Consider the following 14,259-nt stretch of genomic DNA (forward strand, 5'->3'; position numbering starts at 1 on the left):
CATGCATTAATTATTGAAATATTTTCATAGTATACAAGTTTTTAGTGGTTACATTGCCACAGATAATTTCAACTTTCTGATTAGAAGCCGGTATAAACAATTTTATTTACAAGAATTAATCTCTTGAATGTAGTAAAAACTACAAATACAGTAGTGGATTTTTTTTTCCACTTAACAAAGCCAAACCGGAAATCCTGGCCTCCATCCTTGGAAGTCAGCATTATGTTACCTTCGCATAAAATACATAAACTCTGCCAGAATCTATTACAATTGTAGTAAATTTTGATTACTGGAGTTGTTTGTTATTTATGTAGAGAAGATAAAGATAATATTGGGAATAGTCCTCTTCTAGTCAATGTATAAATTACATCCATAAAATATCTTGTTTTGTAAACACTAAAAAGAAAAGAATAGACTGAACTTGGTTGAAGCTTCACATGGTTGTATCCACCTTGGTTAAAGGCGATAAACGTCTTTGGGGATGTGGCAGTCCATGGACGTATTTAGACTTTTAACTGTGTCACCAGATTTGGGCGTGGGGGGTTGATGAACAAAAAGTTGGGGTCATTAATTGTTCAAGAACAATAAAAGGGTTCCAGTGAAGCTGCACGTTTAGAGAAGGTATGTACGGAGACATTCGGAGAATCTTAGAAAGAGACACAGGGATTTTTAGTCTTTGTGAGAGGAAGTTATTTATTTAATAAACACCTAGTCTATGACAGGAATTGCTGTAGACTTTTGTAGCACTTCAGGAGAAAAACAAAGATCTCTGCCCCTGCCAAGTATGAAGTGCGGCATAACTGATTGCCTTCTTTAATCCTCTGCCCAGAGCAGGAAGTTAGAATGTGCGAGGTGAGCTCGTGTATCTAAAGTGACCCACACACAAGGCAGAATAAGGTCCAGCCCACCTGGCTCCAGAGCCTGTGCTCCTAACCTACCATTTGCTTGTACCATTTCCAACTTACCTTTTTCTGCCTCAAGGTTTTATTACTCTGGGTCCTTCAGAGTTTTATTTTAATGGTGTGGCCTGGAGTTTTGCCAGTAGAAGTCTTCATCTCAGAAGGCTATGTTTTTAATCACTCATCTCTATTCCTTTTCTGTGAAATTTGCTGTAGCAAATATTCAGGCAAAGAATGGCATAAATGAGATAGGCATTACAAGAATGCGGATTTCACAGCCCAACAGGATAAAGTGGCCCCAGAAGCCAGGCAATGTCAACATGCAATCATTGGCTTCTTTCTCTGGCCAAAGCCAAACAGGTACAGAAAATTATAGCTCTAGCAAGGCTCACACGAAGTGCTAATGGTACTCTTCTTTCACAATGGGCTTGCACCAGATAGAAGTGAGAAATCCCCACATAACTTCGGGATGTCTAAGGGTGAAAAAATGTGATCCCTCTCTGGGCAGAATCATGCAAATAGAAATGTAGCAAACGTGTCTGGAAAAAATGCTCTATCTGTGAGCAATGCTTCCATAGTAGACCTTTCCAGCAGACATTTAAGAGACACACCGCTAGTGGGGAGAATCCATGTAAAAATTAATGACATATTAATTAATTAAATATACTTCAATTAATTTTGGATATTAATTTCACTAAATTAAAAAGTGATATATTTTCCTACTGCTAATAATAGAACTCTCCCAAGGTTTTTTTAAGCACATCATACTTTTTTAAACTCTTTTGCTATTGGTGTTATACAGAGGGTTGTAGACCTCAGGAGATTTTTTTTCTGTGTTCTTCACAAATTGTCAGACAAGAGCCTTCAACCTAGAGTGACTCAGGAACAATGGTCAGTCTCTGGACATCCATTAAAATTATTTTCTATTTGGTCCCAACCAAGGTAGATAGAGACAATACCCTCTTGTCCATTGACCAGGTGAGAACTGAAATTGAGGTATAAAGAACAAATCAAAAGCTAAATAAAAAAAAAAAAAAGAACAAGTAAACACTGAATCCCATTCAAAACTGAAGTAACCATGAAGTGAAAGGGAGGAAAGAGAAAAGGGTTGAAAGTGAAAGAATTAAGATGCTAATGTACCTGGACGGACTCCCCATGAGGAATGCAATCATTACATACTACAAACAGGTACCAATAAACATTTTTAACAATTAAAAATCCCTTGATCCTGGAAGTGACATAATGTTAGAAATTATGGAAGAACTTTATAAATGTAATTATATACTTGAAAAAACCAGAGGTAACCAAGCACAAAAAGTCTATTGAGGATAATTTATGGGTATATAGATGAGGATGTAGGTACCATAAGGATAAGAATAGAAAATGAAAAACACAGTGTAAGGTGAAAACAGTTATACAGAGGTAGAAGTAATGGATTTTATATAAGATTGAGAAAACATCCAGACAAAACAAATAGAACTGTCTGGAAAAACTAACTGGAAGAATAGCATCACAGGAGATTATGAAATTTCTAATTCTATAGTTTCTTATGGGATTATGCCACAGAATTACCTTGAATGCTTGAAAAACTAGTCTTGCGGTTTACTCAGAAACTTTGGACAAGCCAGGAGTAGTGGTGCAGGCTGTGATCCCGGAACCCTCAGAGGCTGACACAGGATTGCAACTTTGAGCCCAGTCCATGGCAACTTAGCAAAACTGCATCTCAAAATAGAAAATATAAAAAGAGTTAGGAAGTAGCTCAGCACACAGACACTGGGATCAACCCCCAGGACAGTAAAGAAGAAAAAAAAAAAACAGAAGGAGGAGTAGGAGAACCAGCTTGGAACGCAGACCACTAGAATCTGGTTTGTAATCGGTTCTATCTTGACTCATGGTCTGAAACCTCCATAAGCAAAAATGAGGCTCCTATGGCAGGAGTAGCATCTGCCAGAAGCCTCTTAGGAAAGCAGAGCCTCAGGCCCAATCCCAGGTCTGCTGGGTCACAATCTCTGCACTTTAGTGCGATCTCAAGGAAGCTGCTCTACACCTCACAATTACAGTTCATAGCATCCCTCTCCTACGGTACACTCACCTAAGAAGGAAATCACGTGACCTGAGCCACTCTTAGTGAAGCAGTGAGAAACCGAGATCTCCATTTCTGTCTGCAGTGTTTTCCTTCCTAGTCTCGTGTTCTAGATTTCCACCAAGCTCTGATGAAGAATGACAAAAACATACAATCATAAATGTCTCCTAAAATTTTATTGAGGCTCAACACGTGATTCACGGCCTATTGAGTGTTTCAAGTGTTTCCGAATTCACTTTCAAAATATTTTTGGAAGTAAAAAATGATTCCTTATCCCTAAATTTCCAATAGTTCTCCCATAATTCATAGTTTTTCAAAGACAAGCATTTGAAAATCCTATCTGCTAGCTTTCTTTGCCCTTCTAAGATAATCAATCTACGAAGGTCATCGTATGTAGGTGTATTTCCAGTAGTGTTTGCTACACTGCATAGCCCTGTCTTTGTGCTAAAGCTTCAGGCATCTTCTAAGTTTGTTTGAACCAGTTTCTCCACTTGCAATTGGGGCTGTTTCTAATTTTGCCCTTCTCTGGCTGCTTGCTTGCAAGAAAGTTGTGTGCTCGTCCCTGATTAGGGGGAACACTTCTGGCCACCTTTCTGGTGTTAGAGAAGAAGAAATTCTCCTTCTATCCAACTCTCACCATATACCTAACAACAGTACAGCTAGTACAGTGTCATAACATAAAAATGATTATTTCATGAAAAAAAATTTTAAAGAAAAAAAATGACTTTCAAACCTACCAACCTGACAAGCTCATGATCTAGATAAGTAGAAAATGAGGTCCAAATACAAGTTTACATTTCATCTCTCTTGACCATTACATCAAAAAAATGTTAATGTTATTATAGACTTTGTAGCATTTGAATGCTACATATTATTTCAGTATGGATTGGTTGTATGTATATAATCAATCTGTTACTCTTGACTACATAATTGACTTCTAATTTTTCATTAGTAGAAATAAATAATAAACTCCAAAAGCTATTTTTACAGATTTCAAGATTGGATCCCAGTATTTGATAATTATTGTTAAAGACAGGCGTATTGGCCGATGGCCAGGATTACATTGCTAACTTCCTTCCATTAAGCTATTTGTACTACCATGAATCACGAAGGGGGGATGGGAAGAAAAAATGTAAAAAAAAAAAACTACTATTATTTTAGCAATCAGTTAAAACCACATGTTCTACAAATTGACTCAAATTGTCACTTTCATCTTGGAGTCAGTATACAAAGTATAATCAAAGTATGTGGTTAATGTTTAAATCTTAAAAATTTACACTGAGAGACACCTTGTTATCAGTTCCCCTCAAAATATCCTTCTTGCTTCAAACACGCTTGTCCTGTCATTCTTGCCACTTGTGAAGGCACTTCTGTAAGCCCTCTTTTATGAGTACCTTTCCTTAGCAACCAGGATTTTCTGAATCTATTCAAAATATAAGCATTTCTGCCACATAACACATGGTCTGTCCTCATCCACCTTATTCGTGGGTCTGCCATTGTGCATGTTCTAGCTGTTTTCCAAAGTCAAAATGACAATGAAAGGTGGATGTTTTGAATGGATTCTTTTAATGTAATAATTTTTAAAATTTAAACATACACTGTACTCTTCTATCACACCTCCCTGTTTCTCTGAATTAATATACATCTAAATGTGGTGTTCATTATGTATGAAGTTCACTTCATTGCACTTAAGGTTGCTGAGTTACAAACTATCCCCAGGTTACACAATTGCCCGTTCCTTGCCTATAACTACACTGGAGTAGAATTGAACAAAGTTAGGTATAAAGCATAACACCTTAATACTCCTACAACCTGATTACATTCTCACATTCTGTTCTAGAGTGTAGAATCACAAATGTATCCAACACTTAGAACCTGCTTAGCCTTTATTTAGATCCCACTTGGTCCAGCATTCCTATGAGAGCTACCTCAATAGCTCACTTTTGTGTCTTCTACCCTTCTGCTCATTCAAATTACTATAGCTGTCCAAAGAATATAGGTTGCACACATTTTTGTGGAGCATGAAAATGACAGAAGAAGCCTCAATGAATGACCCAACTTTGAAGGCAGCATCTTCTCTGGGGGCAAGAAGAGGACGTTCCAGGGGCTGGGGATTTAGCTCAGCGGCAAAGAGCCTGCCTGGCAAGCGCAAGGTCGTGAGTTCGGTTCCCGGTACCAGAGAAAAACCAAAAAAAAAAAAAAAAGAGGACGTTCCAGGCTCTGGAGAGGGCAGAGAGGCAGAAAACCTGGGGGAAGCACGACCATTTTTGTTTTGCTAAATAAAATAAATATAAAGGAAATGGAGAAAATAGTTTTTTAAAGATGAATTTGGGAAGAAATCATGGAAGACTTTGAAGATCAGGACAAAGAGTCTGGAAAAGAAGATACTCCAAGTTGTAACAAACCAAAACCAAATTTGTGCTCCATGATAATTTAGCGCGTAAATGGGCGGAAGAGATGAGACCCAGGCTGTGGTACTATTAGCACAGAGTCACTTGGGTGAAGAGGGGAAGAACCCATATATAGTGGTTGATTGATTATGCCAACTTGAGAAGCTTAGAAGTTTAATTAAACTTGGCTCAGCAAATGGCTCAGCAATTTTACACCCTAGAGTGTAGAGGAGCCACCCTAGGGTGGATCATCACCTACATGATATAAAGGGGAAATGAGGAAGGACAGAGGAACTTCCATTCCTTTTGGAGGAGCTCTAGTCTTCACCTTCAGCTTGAATGTCATCTCCTGGCTTCTAGTGCAAACTCTTCGGCTTCCACCTTGGATCCTTCAGCCTTCCGTCGCAGACTCATCAGCCTCCTGGTATGGACTTGCATGGAACTCTGCACTTAACTCCAGACCCTGGACTGATTCCTTTGGTCTTCAGTGTGCAGACACCCTCTGCACGCCTCCTCATACAACTCTTTGGCTGACCATCATAAGCCAATCCTGTAATTTCTTATACATTTGTACATCTTGTGTTATATCTGTTTCTCTAGTAAAACCCTGATTGATACAGCATATGTGCATTATACAGAATAACTTGATGAGTGCTGATTTAGCCAGGCCAAGCAAAATTCTTGAGGAAGTTAGAAAGAATGAGCTGTACTTGCTTCTACTAACAAGGAAAGATTTGTAAGAGTTGGATGAAAGAAATTATCAGATGCGCAGTGATATGCAAAATATGACAGTCCTGTTTGAGATGTACTGGGGAGGGGAAGGGACTGGTGATATGCACAGTTCTGATAACATAGGTCACATCAGGGGCAGTCAGGAAAGCAAACGGAATTGGAAATAGTCACAGGGAGAACTGTAGCATTATCATCTACGTTGTGTGTGCATGTGTGGTTCTGGGGTGAACCCAGTGACTTGTGCGTGCTAGTCTAGTGCTCTACCACTAAACTACATCCCAAATCCCCACCTCTGTTTTTTTAAACAGAGTCTTATTGATTTGTCCAGGTTGCCTTAAACTTGTGCTCTTTCTGCCTTGGCCTCCTAAGTAGCTGCCATCATGCTTAGTTCTACTGTTCTGTGTTTACAAGGAGAATAAGTATCTGGCAATTGCTTTGTGTTTCAAATTTGTTTCAGATTATATGAGAATTAAAAATTCCTTTGTCCTAATGGTTAACATTGGAGGAGGGGATCCTACTTTGGATTGAATTCAGGGCCTTCCCACTGAGCTACATACCTACCCCATTTTTTATTTGTATTTTTATTTTGAGACAGGGTCTTGTTGAGTGGCTAAATTACCCAGGCTGAGGTTGAACTTACAATCATCCTACCTCACTCTCCCAAATTTCTGGAAATACAAGTGTGTGCCACCATAATCAGCTTGATCTTTTACCTTATCAGTTCTTATAACAAGGATGTCTTTCCTCCAAATTGATTGGTTTTTTTTTTTTTATAGGGTTGCTGGAGATGGATGTAGCTCAGCGGCAAAGTGCTTGTCTAGCGTGTGTGATGTCCTGAATTTGATCCCCAGAACTGAAAAAAATAAAAACATAAAAATACAAAAAAAAAAAAAAAAAGTCAGTGACATACAGGTTTAATCCAAGAGTTAATGGTTGGATAACAGGTACATAGACAGAAACACAGAAAGGCCAACCACCCTCCTTTGGCCAATCTCCATATGAGCTGCCAGTTTTGTGTAAAGTTTCAGGGCAATTCTGTCCAGTGTAATCATGGGACCCCCAGAACGGAAATAGTGTGACAAGATAAATACCAAGTGGCATGGCACTGAACTGCCAATGCAGGAAAAGCCATGTGTATGCCACGTTTTTATAAAAGTGTGAAACATCAGCAGACTTAGATGATATCCATGAATGAAACTAGCTTAAAATCAGAACTAAACTAATCTAGACTGGAATTCATTCACTGAAATATTTTTCTAGGCTCAGAAATCAGTGGAAGTACATTACTTTCTAAACTAGAAACTATGTCTATGGTACATCTATATCTGTTCCAATCTTAGAGGACAAGGTAGCGTTAATGCAATTTTAATATAGTTTAGCAGATAATGGTTATCGGGAGGATCATCTTTGGCTCCCTCGGGACTTTTTTGCTTAAGAACTTGACGGTGTTTGGGGTAAAGCGTCCTAAAGGGGATTCTAGCACATGACGGCAAAGAAAATATTAACCTGCTATGTTGCCAAGAGCTGGATTAATCCTTCAACCAATTTAAAAGAGAATCAGAACATGAAAACTGAAGGGCAGTTTAAATATTCTGAAAAGTACTAAAATAGCTCCACCTGTAACATGTGCCTTTTATGGATTTGAGGGATTCTGGTCACACTGTTCTGGCATCTTAACTTAGGAGAAGTTGCATTTTAATCTAAGTCATCTTATGTTTTCCTGTATCTGAGCACAGTCATGACCACTAAGACTGGTTTTGAAAACTATTTCTCGGCGCCTAAGGTTGCACATATAACATGTGCGGCTGAGCACGTGAGAGTCACTCTGGGAAAAGGGTGTTTAATGAGTAACTTCACTGTAGAAGGCCTTGAAAACTTCCTCTAAACATTAGACCCAGGCTCTCCCTCTGAAATACATTAACAGCCTCCAGAAGGCTCAGAGACGCCGGTGACCATGCTAGGCAGATGCGGACGAGACGATTCCATTCCCACGCAGGGAAGGGTCTTGCACACTCGGGGCCCCTCCCCCACTGGGACTGCGTTTGGAGATCACGTTGACTGAAATTCTGCTGGAGAAAAAGATTGATAAAGCCAAGCAATCGGAGCTCTTTCCTATGCATGAAATTGATTAAATGCTTCACTAAATGGCTTATAAATTTGCTTCTCATATTTCTGTCACCCACTGAAAAGATTACAGAAACTCTGCATATAACCATGTTGTATACAATACCAAATTACAAAAGGTTGTAAAAACTAATGTTTTGTTTAAAGTTTTGAGCAGGACCATATGCCTCCAGTGACCTTCAGTAAGCTATTTTAATTCAAAACATTTCGAAGAATATAAAGGGGAGAAATATTCAACTACATAACAAACCCGACCAGCGGTGGGTAGACCTCTGTTTGCTCTAGTGAACTCCTTTCTACAGGGTGGAGAAAGATTCCCCTCAAACCCTTGTGCCTGGAAAGCTGAGAAGCACATGTGGTGTCTACAGCCATATGTTTACAAAGGAGATGAACAAAAGCCAGGAAGACCTCCCAAAGTTGAGTCTACTCTATTATCTTTAGTTCAGAAAGAAATGCCCTAATGAGTTCTGAGTCTTGGAGAGACTTATATGTAGAAAAGATGATGATTATTAGCATGGGTGGGTGGGATTGTTTTATTTGGGGGTTTGGTTTGGTTTGGTTTGGTTTTTAATCTTTGCACATCTTTGCAATGTCACTTACATTCCATTCTTTTTTTTCCATGTGAGAATTCCTTCTAACTATTGTGTAACAAAAGGGTGGGAGTAGCCTAGAAGCGATTTTATAGGCAAGCAGGTGACCTGCAGATGTTACTTGGGAAACTAACCCCTTCCTTAACCTGGCCTTAAAAGTACCTTCACTTCTACAGGGAAAATGATATTCCTTTATAGCATTTATAAGACATCATGTCCTCAGCAAGAATTAACATTTGGCATTAATGCACAGCTTCAGCAGTAACTTCAAGAGAATTTTATAACCGGCTATGTGCTTAAAATTGCTGCTGGCCTGAGCTCTAATCTCCATCACTTTCCCAGATAGTCACTATGGAGACTAAAATGGCAGCCACAAGCATGGCCATCTGGAACCCAGGGAAGTGGAGATGACCAGAGCTGCACAGGCAATGGAAGAAGCAGACCTCCTTTGTAATGTGAGGTCTGGCCTGAGGCACATCCAATTCTGCCTGCAGTTTCTGGGTGCTCGTAAGGAGTCATGCGGGGAATTATCCCTCATGTATGAAAACACAAAGTGATCTCACTTGTAAAACCCAAATAATTTTTTTAAATGACTATCTATTCTGGGAGATATGCCAACACTTCAGGGATGATTTAACCAGACCATCAACAGCTAGACAACTTATTTAACTCTTTGGTGATGGTTACACGAACCTTCTTTTTGGCATGAAGCCACCACATAAGAAATCCTGATGCCAGATACAGAGTGTTTCATAACTTATAATAAAGAGGCTCCTTACTGCACACCACATAGAATTCGCTTCTGCCCACAAGTTTTCGTCATCTTAAAGCTTTGAACCGTTGACTTCTGAAAGTTGATTCCCAGGCACTAATTCTATAAGGTTGTCCTTTATGAAAGGGTTTTGGTGCTCAAATCCACTCAAGGACCCCTTCCCTAGAGATTACACCGTGCATAGTAGAGTTAGTGGCTTTGCAGAGCTCCGCTGCAAACAGTCCTAGTTAAGTCACTTTAACTCACTATTTCTCACTTGGCTCCAGACATTTTAGCAACTTACAATTGTTCTTTCAAATGTACTCTGTGGAACGCTGATTAAATCTCCTGCATATTTGGCAGACTGATCCAACTTTGAGAAAATTCAGCAATCTCTGGGCTGCCTCAGAAGGAAGACTCTCAGCCAGAAGAAAAGAAGCCTCTCGCCCTGTTACAACAAGGTCATTGCCAGTTGCCTTCTCCTGATGCTGTATGGAGCACAGTCCACCCACATTCTCCTCTCCCGATGAAAGCACGTTGTGGGTTATGTGGCTATTAGAAAACGGGTAGACCTTATCCATCTACACAAATTCCTTTGCCTTCAAAACTGATATTGAATGCCCAAAGGCATACTAGCTATACACCAAAGAAATGCTTTACATACAGTGATGTTTCTTCTAGTTCTTATTTTCTTTTAAGATATTTACAAATCCACCCTCCTTTTCTACTCTAATAGACAGAATCTATGTTTATTCTTTCCCTTGCCTTAATCAAAGTCATTCATACGTCAAGATCATTCAAGAAAACCTGGCAGGGAAGAGATAAATGAAAGTGACATGCACACAAAGATGATACTGGACCCCCTCTGATTTCTTAAAGTAAACTATTTGCAAACTTCAGCACACTAATTAGCAGGAGTAACAAATTCTCCATGAGGGCCCTCAGAGATGACAGGGACTGCACTATCTCATGGCCTTGGTGGGGATATTTGCTTTAAGCCATGGGTCTCATCAGGCTGGAGCGAGCATCTGCTTCAGCACCTGCGGGCTAATTCAGCAGGTTTATGGAAGGGCCCCGAGACCATGCATTTCTAACCCTCTCCCTGGCAATGCCTGGGGCCAGCACTTGGGGAATTACAGCTTACAGCAGTGCCCTAACTGGTCTAATCAGCGTTACCTGGAGTTCTTTAATTAAAAACATCAACCCCCAGTTCTATCCCCAGACTCCTGAGAAGGAATCTCTGGGAAGAAGGTTCCATATTTTTAATCAACTCCCCTATGGTTCAGATCATCCAGAGCTGGACTTGTGCAGTCTGAGATGGAGCCTCAGACCTTGGACCCCTGCCTGACTCTGAGCCCAGGGCCTCTTCCCCCCACCCCCAGAGGCCTCCTCAAAGTGCAAGGAGCCTAAAGACACGTGAATGCCTCATCCAATAACTTGTCCAGTAATTGGTATATTGATTGCTAATGTCATCGTGTTTTAGTATATATAAACCCCTCACTCTATTACACAGCCCCCAACAATCCAAAAACTCATTGTTTATTCATCATGACTCCCAAACTGGCCCTTGTCAGCTCCTGCTGGAGGGCCTGCTGATAAAAATCAGCAGATGATTGGAGGCACACATTCTTAACATGACTGACCCATGACATCTCAGAGGTCATTACAGTACAATACTTTTCTTTCTTCCTCCTTATCTAGCCCAGATGATTTTGAGATTTTTATTAACTCATTATTGACTGAAGATGTCATTAGAGCCAATGGGAAGGCTTGCTTTTTTTCTTCCTTCTTTCTTTCTTTCTTTCTTCCCTTCTTTCCTTCTTTCCTTCTTTCGGTCTTTCTCCCTTAAGTGGGGATAAGTATACAATCTGCAGGGGGGATGGGTTGGTTGATGAAATAGTTAAAACAAACCGAGTGGAGCGACTTACTTTGCAAGAATTTAAAATGTGATTCATGGAGACTGGAATCGAAAATCTGCACAAAGTAATCCTAACTGACTTCAGAAACCTGCTGGCGAAGAATGGGGCAATTTGATCAAGGAAATAGCATCCCATAAAATTCAGCAATTTCTGTTGTATTGTGGACCCAATCTTTGCAAGCTCAGAGCTAAATTTAAAGAAAAAAAAATTTTTGATATAAGTCTACTAAAACCTCTAAATGTTTCTTAACCTAAACAGTCATTAAGCCATATCTTGTTTCTTTGTGCCTTTAATTTTCACATCTGCAGAATTGCTTTTAAAAATCAAATTAGATCTTTTGAAGGCACTTAAATTGCAACAACCTGATTTTTTTTATATGCTCGGGGCTTTAGCCTTTTCATCTGGGTTGTGTGTCCAATTAATGGACTATCTCAAGGAAGCGCTAATCATTTAGAAAACTTGAGACTATAAAAAGCAAACAGACCATTTCCATTATAAATGATTGGACCAAGAGAAAGCGACAGAGGAAATGTTCAATAATTATGATAACTTTTTAGATGAGATCTCTCACACACACACACACACACACACACACACACACACACACACATTGTCAGTTACATACGGTGCTTTTCACTGCGCTGAAGTTTTTCAAGTTCAGTTTCAGTTGTTGCTCTTTGGGATTTCGCCGCTGGCAGTCAGAAGGAAATAGCAAGCATGGGTTTACACTGATTTTATCAGCTCTGGATAATTCATTTGGCAAAGAAAATGTCTATTACTAGATGTATCTTGTATGTTACTAAGTGTTTACTAAATTTTAATATCGTCAAAAGCATTGTGAATTAACAGACCCTTCTAATACATGGCAAAACTATTCCCCAAGAGACAAAGTGGTTGTCTGAGAATTTAAAAAGATTTTTGCCGTGGGAAACTGATGTCAGCAAACTATGATCAATATTCAAATATGCGTAAGCAAAATCTTATTTGGAAATCACCTCATTACATGTTTCTTCCTGTATTTATCTGCCTGGTGGAGAATTTCATTCACTATATGTTATGCTAAATAGAATAATTAGTATTTGTGAATTAACTTCATACAATCATTTTATCTAATTTAGTAATAATGTCACTGTCTTTTACCTTTCTATACATAATGCTGAACACCGAAAAACTTTGGGGGGGACAAATTAAAAACCCAGATGTTTTTAAAGATCCAGATGTATAGTGTCAAATAAACAAAACATCAAGGTTTTTTACTTTTTTTCCTTTCTCATCCAGATGTTTAGTGTCATGTAGACACTCTCTTAATCTGTTCAGTCACAACTGGTGTTTTTTAATATCATTTGCCAATGTTTGAATTCTTTCTTCACAAAATTATCTCTAAAAATCCTATTTAATATATTCACGAGGGAAAACACAAAGCTATTTTCTTCAGAAACAAAATGGAGTACCCAGTAGACTTATAGCACAGGAAAACCATTCAGAATTGTGTCTGAATCTTTACATTGGAAAATGTTTCATGTGTCAGTTTTTAAATGGTGAAAGATAATTCAACCCCAAAGGTGGGAATAGCGACTTAGATTTGATCGGCATGTCTGTGTTAATTTCAGTTCTAATAAGAACTTGGGAGAGTCACAGGCAGGCTCTCAAGTGTCAGTGATGGCAATCTCTTCATTGGTATCCTTTGCCAACTTAGTCACTTTTTACTAAATCCTCAGAGACATTACCATTGGCCCTTTGTATCTATAGGTGCTACTTAACCAGACACAGAAAATAATATTCTGGGAAAAAAATTCATCTACACCAAACACATACAGGCATTGTATCTTGGCATTACTTCCTGAATAACACAGAATATCTATTCACTTAATACTTAGAGTGTGTTAGATGTTTATAAGTCATCTAGAGAGGGCCCAAAATATGCAGGAGGATGTGCATAGGTTCTATGCAAATACCACATTATTTTATATATGGGATTGAGACACGGACACAGATTTTGGTAGCCAGGAAGGATCCTGGAATCAATGTCCTGGGGATATGAAGGGGGAACTCGACCTGACATTTTAAAAAACAATCCTCTGTAACTTGTGGTCCGTGAAAACATAGACTTAAGTATCTAAAGAGAGGCTGGATGTGGAGCCCCAGCCCTTCCAGGTTCTATGTGCCCTTGAGTTAGTGTTTGCCACTTGGCCTCTGTCTCTGTCACTTTTCTCTCATTGCTGAGACAAAATACCTGACACCCACAATTAGGGAATGAAAGGTTTATTTAGCTCACAGTTTGTGGAGGTTTCAGTGCGTACTTGGCTGGCTCCAAGGCAGAGTGGCACATGGCAGAGGGCAACAGCTCAAAGTGGTAGAAGACAGCAAAAGCAACAAGAGCAAAAGAGGGCGGGGGGCGGATAGCAAACAGCCTCTTTCCCCACTTTACACTGTATGCAGGATACCTGCCCTGTGATACCCTGTGCAGGGTGGGTGTAACCCTCACACCTATAATCCCATTGGACCATGAGTCAATCAAAACCTCTAGAGGCCTGCCCCATGACTGCATGAGGCTGTGGGGGGACATCTAGACACAAACCATAACAGCCTTAATGTTCTCTTCTTTCAAATGGAAATAGACTTGGAGGTATGGCTGCAGAGTATGCAAAGCCCTGGGTTCCGTTCCTAGCACTGAAAAAAAAAAATTTTCAAAAAGTAAATAGCCCTGTTTCCAGCTCATGAGGATCTATTGAAAGAACTTTGCATGGTCAAAATACTTTATAAATATTTAT

At 39.4% G+C, this 14,259-nt stretch overlaps 1 long non-coding RNA gene across 7 annotated transcripts in view; it reads right to left on the minus strand.

The window, feature by feature from the left end:
• LOC102023695 overlaps positions 1-14,259 on the minus strand; it is a 46,420-nt gene that overhangs the window by 6,539 nt on the left and 25,622 nt on the right. For 3 of the 7 annotated variants that reach the window (XR_001233308.1, XR_001233310.1, XR_260416.2), the window contains exons 5-6: positions 2,992-3,109; positions 966-2,615 (exon numbers count right to left, since the gene is read on the minus strand). This is a non-coding gene — a long non-coding RNA (uncharacterized LOC102023695). Of the gene's footprint in view, positions 1-965; positions 2,622-2,991; positions 3,110-6,817; positions 6,931-14,259 lie in introns of those variants that run through there. The other 4 variants (XR_001233312.1, XR_001233311.1, XR_001233313.1 and 1 more) reach the window with 4 other exon arrangements.

The sequence above is a fragment of the Chinchilla lanigera genome, unplaced genomic scaffold (genome assembly GCF_000276665.1).
Source record: "Chinchilla lanigera isolate Chin_1 unplaced genomic scaffold, ChiLan1.0 scaffold00015, whole genome shotgun sequence".
Classification (NCBI taxonomy): domain Eukaryota; kingdom Metazoa; phylum Chordata; class Mammalia; order Rodentia; family Chinchillidae; genus Chinchilla; species Chinchilla lanigera.